Here is a 14,845-nt window from a genome sequence, read left to right as displayed (position 1 = left end):
TCGTAAAACTTGGGGCCGTCTGTTCGACTATAGAGCGCTGTACGTCGAATTGAAGTTTGGGGGTGTATTATGTGGGACAAAGGGTGTAAGAATACACCTTTCGACACCCTTTTTTCTTGAGAGTGTAAAGTGTCCTCACGGCAGGTGACAACGTCGTCATCAACAGCTTCATAATCGTCTATTTTAACAGTGCCAGTGCCACACACCTCAGCCACCAAACCAAACCAAAGCCCGGGGTCTCTTTGTTTTCCCGATAACCGGAAGCTTCAGTTTTTTGGACCCGTCCATATTGGCTTCCGCCAGAACAGTGATGCGGTCCTTGCTGTGCTTACCTCCTGTGCACTTCTCACCTTTAAAGCTGAGAGTCTTGTTCGGAAGAAACTTATAAAAAAGCGCCATTTCGTCTACGTTGAAGATGTCGCTGGGCTCATTTGAGAGTACATCTTGGAGCTTCTGCTGCTGCCAGTCAGCGCAAACATTTTGAACCACCGTAGCACTTTCACCTGCTATGGTGGGGAACACAACGCCGTGGTGCTTCTTGAAACGGCTTAGCCAGCCGTCGCTGAATTTGAAGTTTTCAGTGCCCATCTGGAGTGCGATGTTTCTTGCCTTTTCCTCCAAAATAGGTCCAGTCACTGGAAGGTTGGAGCTTCGGTCACGCTTAAACCACAAGAAGAGTGCCTTCTCGAGGCCCTTGTGGTCGGCGAGACGCATCCTCTTCCTACCGGGGGCGAAAGCGCCGCTGTTTTATGCCTTCTCAATCTTGTCACCATCCTTCAAAATCCTCGAAGAGTGCACTTCGGGATGCCGTTTCTTTTCGCAATGGCCGTTTTCGACTCCTGGCCGCCGCTTCACGCCTTCGAGAATTTTCATTTTGTCGCTTAAAGACAACGCATTATGCGGTCGCTTTTTAGCAGTTCCCTCCATATTGCACGCACGTAGAGAGAGAGACGCCCTTATAGATTCACGCATGTAAAATGCGACGGACCAACGCCGGACGAACACAACGTGCAAAACGGCGTTCACAAACAAAAATGCGCGGCGCGACTGGCGCGACCGCATATCGGATTGGATTGGATTCTGAATAACGACAATAACGAGGTCAATTTGAAGCTCAGTTTCGGTTTCGTTTATTTGTGTTGCCCAGAAGATGGTGTTTTGATTCTCGAGCACAACTTAGTACTTATTTTATAGGAAACCAAATATTTTTTTATATGTGTTTCACTTGAGAGTTGTTTTCGTTTATGCGAGTTTCGTTTAGCGCGCGTCTACTGTATTGCATTCGTTGCTTTTTTAAGTTTATGAAAATTTTGCTGCTAGATTACAAGTTTTGCACCGCGCACCGAATAGAAATTGCTTCGCTGTAGCCAATATTACGACGAGTTATGGAGTTCCTGTGTCGTTATAAGAGTAGAACTGAATTAAAATTAACTGTTGGGATAGTTGGTAACGAATTGCAAAATTATAGTGAAAAAGACTCTGTCAAGAAGGAACAATGGACACTGTTCTGTTTTCCTGTTCCTTCCTGTCCTAGTCCTTTGCCCTATAATTTTGCAGAGTATAACTCATATTGAAAGAAAGTACCTATTCACAATCAAGCTTCGTATCTACTTCGCTATATCACATAATTCGCTGTATCAGTGTTTGTAATAACGAGGTTCGACTACTACTGTAAGAGACAATAAAATCCCACCAAACAGTTCCTGCCAAAGTATGTGGAATTTTTTTTTTGTTCAGAGATTAAGGGCATTTATTAATCTAAATTGAACCATGCCCTATGCTCCAAACATCGATTTTCACTATGGAAGGGGAAAAAAAGTGAAAGCCATTTACAAATCCCTGTAACGCCGAATTGGAGCGCAGCTCTTGAGGAGGAGGAGTGAAGGGTACTGAGGGGAGGGTAGACCCCACCTCCTCCTCCTCCCCTCATTCTTTAATATGCTCCGGGGGGGGGGTCACGCGTGACCTGGGGGTCACGTGACCTTGGGTGTCACATGGGGGTCACCTCAAGGTCACGTGACCCCCAAGGTGACCTCCACGTGACCTCAGGGGGTCACGTGACCTCAGGGGGTCACGTGACCTTGGGCGTCACATGACCTCGGGGGGTCACGTGACCTGGGGGGTCACGTGACCTTGAGATGACCTTGGGAGGGGTCAGTGACCTCGGGGGTCACGTGACCTTGGGGAGGAGACCACGTGACCTTCAAAGGGTCACGTGGGGTCATCTTGGGGTCACGTGACCTCGAGGGGTCACGTGACCTTGGGGGTCACGTGATCCCAAGATGACCCCACGTGACCCCCAAGGTCACGTGACCTTCAGGGGGTCACGTGGGGTCACGTAACCTTGACCTTGGGAGGGGTCGCGTGACCTTGGGATGACCTTGGTTACGGCGACGGCGACGCCGCTCAAGCCGGGAACGGGCCCCTAAGAGCTGCGCTCTAAAAAAACAATGTACACAGTTGCACTTCAGATCAGATCAGAATACGTTTATTGAAATCGAGAATTACGGAGAGTTAGTTTGCCTTTCACTTGAAAGGGAAATCTTCGCGTTGCGGTGGTTCATGAACTTGGCAACTTCATTCTTGTATGATTATGAGGTGAGAGGTGATGGTGTGATGGAACATATGGAGGAAGCTTAAAGAGAGGACGCCAACTCTCCCTTGGACACATAGTCCAGGAGAGACCGGAGAATCTCCGTCCGTCGTTGGGAGTCGCCCATGGGATACTTCCAGTCCGTTAATCTTTGTGGCCGATGGTCTGCTGGGAACTTCTCGATGGCTTCTGCCCTGGGCAAATCGAGGGCCTTGCATTCCAATAGGATGTGTTCCAGGTTGGGAAGGGCCTCGGGATCTTTGCATCTTTGGCACCTCGGGTCCGGAGGGACCGCATAAGGCTGTGTCTTACGTAACTGGGAGACGGTAATGTGGCATTGGAGTCTTGGCGTGACCGCACCCCCAGTGCGAATACACCGAAGCAGCGCCATCTCCCTTCTCTTAAAAACCTTGTCTGGGATGGGGTACACCTCCGGTTCCCAGGTTTCTTGTAATGCTTTCTTGCACGCCCTCCAGGCTCTCCGGAGCTCCTCCGTGGGATCGTAGGGCTCCTCTTCATGTTTCTGGGCTTGTTGTGGGGTATCATCGCAGTCAGGCGCGAGCCGGGACGGCAGTGATGAAATTCTCATCTCGTGCTGTGCCGCTGCGTGAGCCACCATGTTGCCGGGGATTTCTTCATGTCCCGGGATCCAGCGAATGCTGATTTTCGTACCGTGATTCCAGAGGAGTCTCGGCGCCGTTTGAAAGACGAGATTGATAGTGGGGCTAGAGGTTGCCTTGTGTTTAGTCAAGTTTTAGAGCGCAGCTCTTAGGGGCCCGTTTCCAGCTTGAGCGGCGTCGGCGTAACCAAGGGGGGGGGGTCACGTGACCCCCCCCTCCCGAGGTTACGTGACCCCCCCAGGCCACGTGATCCCCCCAGGTCACGTAACCCCCCCCCCCCCCCCCCCCCCCCGAGGTCACGTGACCCCCCCTCCCCCGAGATCACATGACCCCCCTCAGTACCTGCGGGTAGTCACGTGACTACCCGCAGGTGACGTGCCCCCCCTCAGTACCCTTCCCTACTCCTCCTCAAGAGCTGCGCTCCAATTCGGCGTTACAGGGATTTGTAAACGGCTTTCATTTTTTGACCGCCTCTTGCGAGTCTGTGTAGACTATGAGGTTTCTTCTCTTGTTGGGGATACCCTCATAGTTGACTAGTGCCATTAGGATGGCCCTTTCTTCTACTTAGTCTGGCGTGTTCATGGCGTCGCGGCCCGAACCCGCGATGACGTCGAAGGGCTGGTCACCGCTGCCTTGGTAGAATACCGCTGCCGCTGTCCAACCCCAAGGGCCCGCCGCCCCGTCGACGTACGCTATGGTGTTGTTAACGTCTGTTTTAAACGTCTTGACCTCAGCTATGTGTTGTTTTACAAATTCTTGACGTCTCTCTTTGTTCTTCCCCGGGTGCATTCTTCTGGGTATGGGACCATCTCCCATGGTCCCATACCCAGATGGTCTGCACCATGGGAGATGCAGACCATCTCCCATGGTGGCCTAGCTTGGGGGAGGGGAGGGAGCTCAGGGAGAGTGATGTCCATGAACTTAGCGATCGCCCTGCCTTCTGTGTGATGCAGCCGCGCCATCTGTGCATCTTCCTATTGCCCTAGAAGATCTTCAATTTCTGTCAAATAGACGCATTTGTGAAGCTCTTCTTTCTTCGTGTTTCTCGGTAGCCCTAGAATGGCGCGTCTCGCGTCATTGAGCATGGTCTTGAATTGGTTTTTGTGGCCTTTTGTTAGCTTGTAGAATCGTGCTGCATACGTGACTTTCGAGACCAACGTGGCCGTCACCAGTTTCCGTGCCGTTTTCTCCCCAGCTCCGCCGAGCCTATGGGAGATTCTCCTCACTAAGTTGAGGCCTTGCTTCCACTTGTGCCTAATCTCGGTGAGCCATTTGGTAGTGTTGTCGATAGCGTAGCCGAAGTTGACCCCGAGGACTTTAATAGAGTCTTCCTTTGCTATCGGGTCTCCAGCGAATGTGAGCGCAAGGTCTGTTTGTTCCCACCCTTTTCCAAAGACAATGTACTTTGTCTTCTCTGGCGAAGGGAACAGGCCCACTTCCTTAAGAAAATCAGCAATGGTGTCCAGTCCTTCTTGCAGTGCGGCCTTCTGGTTGTCCGGCGTACCTTCATGGGTCCATATCGTGACGTCGTCGGCATATGCCGTTGCGTTCAGCAGTTGAACCTTATGGAGTCTCCAGAGCAGGGGCGCCATGACGATGTTAAAAAGTGTGGGCGACAGCACAGCTCCATGTGGGACTCCAATGTTATTCTCCTTGGGGGCAACAGTTGCACTTGACAGAGCTTGCAGGCTGGGGGTCGGCCAAGTTTGCTTGCGACAGCATTGTTTAATGTTTTTTTGTTTTTTTTAGTTGCCAGCTTCGAAGTGTCTTTTTACGGGGCTGCTAAAAGACTCAGGCTGGTAACACATGAACCTCTGCTTGTTCACCGCTCTCCAAAAATGGCTTCCGGTTGAACTTCACATAGTGACTCAGCAAACGTCGACACAATAGTCCCATTCTTGAGTACATGGTGCAGCTGCACGACTGATTCTCAAAAGAAACTTTGTGCCAGACATCGTTACGCCTGGATGAAAATTCACAGGTTCGCAAAGATAGCATTCTGATATCTGGAGGGTCGTCTTGTGTCTTTGCCAGCTCCTCACTCACTGATATGCATGCATTAGAGGTAAGAACTTCGGCACACTGCTTTTGTACACCTTAAGTTGCTTGGTGGGAGTAAAAGTAACATGTCTTACGAGTATGGTCTTGTGACCATGCTCCTGTAAACCATGCTTTTTTACTTCTTCAGAATTTCCTGCAGTGCTTCATGCAGTTCTTTCATAAACTCCAAGACATTCTGAATTTTAGTCGTCATGCGATTCAACACCATTAGTATTATTGCCACCTGTAAACTTGCGGTCACAGAAGTACCGGACCCACATTGACCCCGTAAGTGACTGTCACAACATGGTGTGAGTTCAAACCGTTGCTAGGGACGTTGCTATGGACTAATACATGGAGACTCCACGTGAGGTTAGGTTTTTGCTTAGAAGTAAATAATTTTTTGTAAGCAGCCTAACCTCTTGATATCTAATTATGAAGATGTTCTTGTCTCAGTGTGCTATTGCAACGATAAAAGCCATTTCTGAAGTATTACATTCCGCTTTGCTTTTGTGGCAGACGATACGATAGATTTGCTGGCCTCTGTTGCAGCGGTCGTCTTTATTGAATTGCGTCAGTAAACGAGCGACAAAAACAAGTGCATCGCCATGGCCGTAGAGGCCTCCGCAATGTGCGTTTTTTTCTGTGAGAAACCCAGTTTAGCTTTGAGGGGTGAGAATGCCGTAAATCCAAACCATGTCATGCAATTCACTTACGATGACAACCTGAAGTGCATTACCGGCATAGTGCAGGCCAGCATGAGAAACAATCATACGCCGTCAAGGCAAGTCATTTCTTATTCTTATTATTGATGCTTGTACTAAATACTAAATTAAAAAGCTAGTTCGAACAGGAGAACGTATGAAGAGTACATTGAAAAAACATCACCAAAGGTAGCTATAGAAACATAAACAAAACAACCGGATAGCGCAAGGACATAGGCATACTTCTCAACGCTGTTTTACCATATCAGTGTAAGAGTACTGCAAGTTTGAGCTGGATTTTACTCAATACTACTTGCATGCAACTACTCTATCAATATTATAGGAGTAATATATAAATACAGCGCCATATTTTAAGACATTATGAACAAGGAGAATGTGGCTTTTACGTGTTCTCTGTTGGTTTGTTGCTTTTTTTTCCATCAAAGCAACTGTTTGCCATTGCTACATGCACTCACCGTATGTTTTTATACTGTTCTTTCGCGCTTTGGGGTTTTGCAGAAATCTAAAGAAACTGCAAGAATCTTTCTTTACACGATGGTCTCGACCAGGTACGAAGCACCCTCCCATAGCACGAGTCCGCAAACAAAATTTAGGATCTCAACCGATCGCCTAAAGTGCTTTTCTCACAGGTGTAATGCGACCTCTTGGCAGGCGGTCTCAATCGACGCCCGGAATTTCAATAAACCATATTTTGCATCGTACCCTACTATGAATTCTTATAGGTGCCTCAAACTCATGTATTTCAAACAAATGCAATATCAGAATATCGTGTTTTTTCGCCTGATTCAAGCACCGGCTTGGCCGGCCGGCATGTGGCAGACGGCATACTTGCATTCGTCGTCTGCTGCAGGTATCTTGAGGACCGGAAGTTGCAGTCGTAAATATTTCAGAAACAAGCGATTACCGGCACTCTTCTGTCGAAGCATATATGGCATTCAAGCTTTCTATATCTGTGATTTTTGGAAGTTTAAATCCTAGTCGTGATTTTTTAACGGTCGGTTTTCGTAGCAAAATTTAGCCACGTGTATTTGTCTATAACAAGGACCCTAGCAACGGTCTGTTTGGATCTATGACGTCACACTTACGGAGTTAATTTAATAATAATAGAACCCTTTCGGAAAACAGGACAACTCTGTGCGCCACTGGCAACAGTGTGTGCGCTCTCCATGTTGAAGAAATGTTTTTTCTTCGGCCCGCTCGCTCTGCATGAAAAAGTGGCATGGCAAATGCAAGTAACGTGGTTCCGTTTCCCATTGCCGGCTGACGAAATAATCTTTCTAGCCAGCTTGTTAGGTATGAAACCAGAAACAAAGAGCTCTCACCATGATATGCCCGCAAATCATTTTTGGAGTCCACAAAGCGTCTTGCTCACTAAACTTGCATAAAAAAGATGCCCTTAAGAGAACTAAATGCGGTGCTATCGAAATACTGCATGGTAGCATAAAGTAACATGGTATTAGTGAATGTTTCAGTAACATAAAAATATTTTTAAAAAAACGCGTCTGCAACACTACGTTTTTTGTTTTTTTTCGCGCAAATTTTGTTAATTTTGAGGAACGCAATGTAAAGCTAAAATGAAATGACAATGTAGGGTATGCAAAATCGTGAGGCTTTTTAAACAGCACCAGATTCGCCATGTGTAACCAATGCTCGTTTACCTGCGGGTTAAACATATCTAACAGCAATAGGAAAGAAAACGCCAAGCAGTAAAATGAAAAGCCAATATATTAACCCCATTAAGCAAATGCATGCGAATATCTGACGTTAGCCAAACGGCCGCGGCAGCAGACGGTCTGATATACATACTACCTTCCATCCGGATTCGTCAGTGTATCCATACTGCGTGCCGACAGGGCCACAGCAGTGTGTTGGCATAATCAGCCACGCTCTGGAGCGCGTAAACTGTCCTTGAAAGAACCGATAAAGCGCCTAAAGCTTGATAGGCACACAGGGAGGTTGCGGCCTGCTTTCTGTCAGCATGGTATGGTAGCTGGAAAGGAGAGGTGTGACGGTCAGAGGAGGCAAGGCCGCCGCGCTGCGTTATGACGCCGCGGTGGTGCTGTGATCAGCCCGTTCCGTGTCTGCGCTGTCGTCTGCACGTTGTTGCGATCCATTCATTTTGCGCTGTGAACTCCTATGCAACACTTTTTCTTATGTCAAAATAAAATCCTAGCCCGAAATTTTGATTTTCTTCAACCAATGCAGTATGTTAGTTTGGTATTTGCACCTCTGTTTTTCAAATCGTGGGCTGATCACAGAGCCTTGCCCGCAGCAGCCACCCAAGTACTTGTTTCTTTTTTTAGATGAGTCAGTCTGAAGCGAGATCGGAGCGGAAGATTTTTATTGTCATGTGTTGCAAGCAAATGACGATAATGACTTGCTTTGTCATCGTTTAATGTTAACGTTTAGGTTGTTTGTTTATCTTAAGTGCGCAGAGTGACCACATTTCTGGGACGCGGATTGAATGGATTTGCGATGAAGAAACGACATACAGCTGTCAAGCTGCCATCTTGTTTATTAAGTGAAGAAGGGGGGAAAACAGACAAAAAGGGAACGACTGCGCGACCTTAGCGCTGGATTTGTGGTGCCATCTGGTAACGGTCCATTACACTACTAAGGCTCCCTCTTAATGGACTGTTGCCACGTCTACATTCTTGACACCCAAACGTTCACTATGCCTCAGGCCGTCCATTCAAGGCCTTGGTGAAGAGGTCTGCAGAGTTACTCGACGATTCGACATACTGGAATTGCAGCTTTCCCTCTTCTACGTTTTCTCTCAGTAAAAAGTGCTTCCGATCGATGTGCTTGCTTCTCTCTGATGTGACTTGATTTTTTGCCAGCGCAATTGCACCTTGGTTATCTACCAGCGAGACCTGTGGTTCCTGTAGGAACTTACGCGCACCAAGCTCGTTTATGAAGTTCTGTAGCCACGTAACTTCCTTTGTAGCACGACACATGGCCACATACTCTGCTTCGACGGTTGACAGTGCAGTGCTTTGTTGTTTCCTGCTACTCCAGGAAATTGCAGCGCCAGCTAGCGTGAACACATAACCGCTGAATGACTTCCTGTCAGCCTTGTCTCTAGCTCAATCTGCATCGCAAAAGGCCTGCACACACTTCCCAGTTCTTTTGTAGATTAGTGCATAATTCTTTGTTTGCTTCACATAGCGAAGGATGTGCTTTATGCCACTCCAGTGCTCTTCTGTGGGATGGTCGTTGAACTGACTCGTGTAAGTGGTGGCAAAAGCCAACTCCGGTCTTGTAACTCCGACAAGGTAAAGCAACGCACCAAGTGCTTGTCTGTACTTGCGCGGCAGGTTTTCTCTCGTTTGGTCATTTTCTTCAGTTGCAACAGACTATAGTCGAGAAATTTTCGCAGTACAGCCTCCTTTCTTGACCCACGCCTTAGGGCCTCCTTGCTGCAGCGGCTGTTATAACACTGATAAGCTCTCATTTGCTTGATAATGCACTCTGTTGTTGTTGTGGTACCAAACCTGCACTCTACCTCTTCCTTGTACAGGTAAAGGCCCCGAACTACCTCGTTGCTGTATAGGCAGATAGCGTGGCTGACGCTCAATTTCTCAAATCCGTTCGGGTGTAGCACCGGCTTTGTGACGCGCAGCCTGGCTCTCAGTGGTGTGAGCCTTTTGTTATCACACTTCCAGGCTTCTTCAATGTGCTCCACTAGGACTTGTCCTTCTGGTGTGCGAAACCCTGCGAACGTTTTCGCGAGCCTTCACCAGGTACAGAATGTCCGAAATGAAGTGCAGCTTTCTGCTTGGGTCTGCAAGATGCCACGTCTTGCAGATGACCCTTGATGATGTTGCTTTAATTCCAAATATTTTCCACATACGTCTGTTCTATGCAGTAGTGTCACGTCATAAAGTCAATGAAAAGCCGAGTCCTCTCAGTGATCAAAATAGCATCTACTATGATACATGCAAGCATTTCAGCTTTTACATTAGATCGGGACTCAAAGATGCCCAAGGTCTAATCCCACTTTCTACCAAACGGCTGAAACAGCAGAACCAGCCCATGGTCGTACATCAGGGGCTTTTGTTTCTCGGTGGTGTAGTCGGCCAAGTCCACAAACCTTCAAGCTGGGCAACTTGTCCTACACTCCGGTGCTCAGAAAGCTTAATCTCATCAATGAACAACCCGCCGTGGCACGTGGAGGTGTCAATAAATTTTCATTTTCTCAACAAGGCAACAGAACATGTTTATGTTGAGGCCAAACCCACCCCTGTATGTACGAGTGTATGTGTGTTGCAGGACCATCGTCTTTTGTTTGCAAAGGTGCTCGTAAAGACGATGGTTCTTCGTCCACATTATGATGCACTGGAGTGCCCATTCACTTGTGAATCTCATTCCTTATGTACTTTTACGCTTGGATGCCTCAAGGCAAGCTCTCACCTGCTGTTGCGGCATGCTGGGCAAGTGCTGAAATTCTTCATCCAGGGTTGGTGCATTTTTCATTTTCACTTCTGCCATTTTTTTTTTTTTTTTTCATGGCAGCAACTGTTTCTTTTACTCTTTTAAGCTTGAGCGTCTTGATCCGTATCTTGTGAGCTGTTGCTTGGACAGAGTATCTGACACTCCTCTTCTTGCGCAAAAGTTCATTCAGCAGCAGCTTGTACAGATATTTACACTGCACACATCTGCTTTTCTGGCTCTGAACAGTGCCAGTGCACTTCAAACTGAATATTTTGCGTCCAAATGTCCAGTGTTTACACTTCGTGCGAAGCAGTTCATCAAGGTCCTGCACTTCTCCCAGTCCCATGCTGGCTTTCATCACTTGCACTTCTCTCAGCAAGTCTTTGGCATCTGTATGTTCTCTACTTGAACTTTTTCAGAGTTGCACCCTGAACGATCACGAGGGAGCAAATCCCGTTGCTCGTGTTAAACACCACCGACCGCTCCTAGCCTATCGTCCCTCCGTCTATCTTGCATACTAAGAACGCTACAACCTCAGAAGCACATTGAACCAGATGGCTTCCCCAGTAGTTGGACCTGGTTGTGGAGCGGCTTCGGCTTTTTTCCCGGGGTGCCTCAGTCGCACTGCGAGATTTTCGCTCTCCGTCGAACTGAGTCTGCTCAGCGCATGTTCACGTTGTCTCAATGTAGGTCGCGATTCTACGAGAACCCTGCCTTACGGATGGGTGGTTCTGGCAAGCTGAAGGGCTCGATGTGTTGGCCCCCTGTCATTCCTCTTCGCAGTTGGGAACACTCGTAAGGTGACGGCACGGATTTCCTGCTTGTGTCCCATCTTCTGGGTGTCGTACTTCCGCGTAGGTTGCTGCGCTTGGAGTGCTGATTGTGTCCCTGGCTTAACGATGGTGGGTGCCCCGGTTCGTCCCTGTCTCCCCGAATCCAGGTGAGCTAGAGCTTGGAGAGTGATCTCCCTTTTCGGCGTTGGTTTGCTGTGGTGTCCTTGTGCCGAGGGCTGTCGCTGACGTTGCAGGCGGCGCGCACCGCGGGCAGCCTTGGTTGAGTGTCAACTGTAGATATACTGCGTCGGCCGGCGGATACGCTGCTGCAAAGGTGGGCCTCCCCGTCCTTATGTTGTCTTCCTTTTGCGACTGTTGTCGGGATGTCAACGCAAACGGCGGTTCTTCTATGGTTGCCTGCTGGTTGCAGTTGTAGGACACTTGGCATTTAGGTTTGCGTCCCCTGCTTGGGTAAACTTTGTACCACTCTGGGCCCAACGTTACATGGTCAGGAGCATTCGGGCCCTGAAAGACAACCAAGGCCGATGTGCCCTGTCCTTTCCGAGTGATGTCCAGGATGGTGTGTCTTGACTGTAGCATGGTTCGAACGACTTGTAGGGAGTGTTCGCTGGTTATCTGGTGCACCGTTCCCACGGAGGCATTTGCTGGCGTGGCAGGATAATGAATATAGCTCTATTTCGTCCAGTTTGGTAATGAGTAGAGGCTTGTCTCTTGTTTCGATGTTAGGTATGTCAACTGCTGCGATATTTTTTGTAGAATTGAGGCGAATGTTTGGGATTACATTTTTGTTAAACCTGCTACTGATTTCTTGTGTGATTTTGCTTTTCTTTGGTAGTTCTAATTGTCTTTTTGCCAGCGAGAATTGAAAAGGCTGGGTGTACAGTCTCTCAGTTTCATTTTTGCTGGTACCCTCTGCGATTCACGGGGGCTTACTAGCTGGAAGCTGTCCTGTGTGAGGAATTCGGCAGATGCGTGATTGGTTGGTTGACACTTACCTGGCGAAGTCTGTTTGGTCGGTGCTGTTCTCTTGATGGTCGGCTCTTCTTCGGAGGCGTCTTGGCCGAGGTAGCGAAAACTGTTGGATGTCAGTGTAGAGGGGTCTAGACGCTCGGCCGATGTCTGTGTTTGGTTATGGTACCTCGTTCATCGTCCCCATGGGAAGCATGGCGATGGAAGGTTCCTCGCGCTACGTTGGTACGGTTGGTGAGTCCGCGGCACCGAGGAGAGAAGGGTGTGTGTTCGGTTTCCCTATCTCCTGAGGCGCGTGACGTCAGAGGAGTTCGGGCAGCGTGGTCTCTTTGCGAGTCCTCCGGCAAGATTGCGGCGGGCTCGAATTCAAAAGCGTTGGCCGTTAGCGCCATCTTGGATGCTGTAGCTCCTGATCTGGGTTTTTTTATACCAACGGGACGTCGTGATCGGGGCGTCCTGTTTCCTTCCTGCGCCATCTTCGGTTTTGTAGCAGCAGGTGGTGGCGTTGCAGTGCCTTGTGTGCGCCGTGGCGGTAGTCGCATTCGGCTCCTTGGGTTGTCGCACTGTTGAGAGTTTGTTGTGGCCAGTTAAATTTCTCATCGCGTAGTAGGCAAATAGTCGATGGATGAAGCTTCGGGGCTATCCTAATCTTTTCTAGACATTGATTGCTGATTTCGCGCTAAATTAGCTTTTCCAACTGATCGGTGATTTCGATAAAGTAAGGAAAATGAAGAGCTCGCGTGAGGGAGGAGAACAACCGGCCTTCCCTTCAAGCGGCAAGTGGTCCCTGCCCTATCCCCTAACGTGCCTTTCGGCAAGCCGACTCTAATACTCCTGTTACACGGGCACCCTTAACCGTGGTTAACTAAAGGCCGGTTCTCACATGCAGCGAGGCGCTGATGCAGCGCTGCTTACGTGCCGTCAGGTACTTATCGTCTGCCATGAGCAACAGTTATAACGGTGCGATACAAAGCTGGTGAACGCTCCCGTCGGCACGTGCTTAGCGCGAGGTCAGCGCTATGCTTGTAACGCTCCGCTGCATGTGTCATGGCCGTGCATGTGTGAACAGGCCTTAAGCTTGTTACAACGGCACCACAGTTACGGCACTATACTCTCAAACAGCTATTTCAGAAGTAGTGAAGGGCACTAGAGCACTGCTTTGATGGGTGCTCAAGGTGCTCGAGTGCACGTTCGCCCATAGCTTTGACTGCAGAGTTAGAGAATGTTGTCCGGAAGTATTGTGCGATAACTGTGGCTTGGCCTAACTGCAGTTAAGTGTGCCCGTGTAAGGGGGTGTTTAAACAGGACACTACAAAACGCACGACTCCGACAAATCGTGAAAATTGAAGCGGACGCGCCCGCTTCAAGCCCGCTTCAATTTTCACGATTTGTCGGAGTCGTGCGTTTTGTAGTGTCCTGTTTAGACACCCCTTAACAAGGGCTATCTACACTGTGGCATGCGAAGCTCTGAACCACGTGATCAAGTGCAAACCATCGCGTTTTTTCAACCCGTCAACACCCTCGCTGTCGTGCCGTTGCTTTCAAAAGGCAATGATCTCAGTAATAACCGATGGCACCCTGTCCCACAGTGTCCTGCTGTCAGCAGATCATTTATGGCAAATACAAGAAGGTAAGAAATGGCATTACTTGATCTGGTTTTGAAAGTAAATATCTTCCTCAGAAATCTGTCTGGTTTGGGAAAACAATACGAAACGAAAGAGCGCAGTGTCTAGCGTTACGTCCGACAGAACCCGATATACAAATTAATGTGAAGTCCGACATAACTCTACTAAAGGTTTCGAGTTAATTCTGATGTAACCCAATATGAAAAAATTTAGTTAAGTCCGACGGAACTCGAAATAGAAACGAAAGTTACGTCCGACAAAACTTTACCCCAAGGTTTCAAGTTACGTCTGACGGAACTCAGAATAGAAATGAAAGTTACGCCCGACGGAAATAAAAGATAAATTTGCGTCTTGTGTAACCTACGCAACATTCTGGAATGTTGCACTTTATGGCCAATACATGACGTAAACACAAAAATATTGTGAATTTTTACTACGTTACGTCCATTCGTTAACTGGTTAAAATCGCGACTTCATCTGTACCTCCAGGTTTGTTGAGGGGGCCGGAGTGTGTTCCTCATGTATCGGGACTAGAGCACTATATAGCTCCTACGGAGCAAAGTAGCGCAATCCTTTGATCCGCGTGTTTCGCCGACAACATGGCCGACAGAGCAGCTCGGCGCGAGTCACGTGGTACTCAGGGTTCCAGGAGGCGGAGCAACACGGCTGATCAGACGCCGAGTTTACACTTTTCAAAACTAGTCTGTCGTGAAGTTAGTAAAGCACTAAACAATTTAACAAAATTTTAATAATAATGGATGTGTGTGAAAAGTTTGAGAAGCCAATTTCCAAGGCAATGGCGTTTGAAGCAGACGATTGTTTTAGGCAGGGGAGATGGACTTTATGGATTGGTCGGAGCGGGTCACGTGAACGGTGTGGCGTTGCCGCGTCGTCTGCTGCATGATGCTGCTCAGGCAATTTTTAAAAAAGAATTAAGTTATTACATTGCACAAAACTTAGCGCAAATTATTGTAAACTGTTCCTTTATAATGTCAAAAATTATTGTCGTTCCGTACATCCCAAAAATATTCAAGAAACGGCGATT

At 48.2% G+C, this 14,845-nt stretch overlaps 1 pseudogene; it reads right to left on the bottom strand.

The window, feature by feature from the left end:
* Positions 1-2,636: 2,636 nt before the first annotated feature.
* On the bottom strand, positions 2,637-4,002 carry LOC120843029 (annotated as a pseudogene).
* Positions 4,003-14,845: the final 10,843 nt, after the last annotated feature.

This window comes from Ixodes scapularis, unplaced genomic scaffold, assembly GCF_016920785.2.
Source record: "Ixodes scapularis isolate PalLabHiFi unplaced genomic scaffold, ASM1692078v2 ptg000324l_1___fragment_1__unscaffolded, whole genome shotgun sequence".
NCBI lineage: Eukaryota > Metazoa > Arthropoda > Arachnida > Ixodida > Ixodidae > Ixodes > Ixodes scapularis.
The sequence above is the reverse complement of the archived record's forward strand: the minus strand, read 5'-3'. Positions and strand labels throughout refer to the sequence as shown.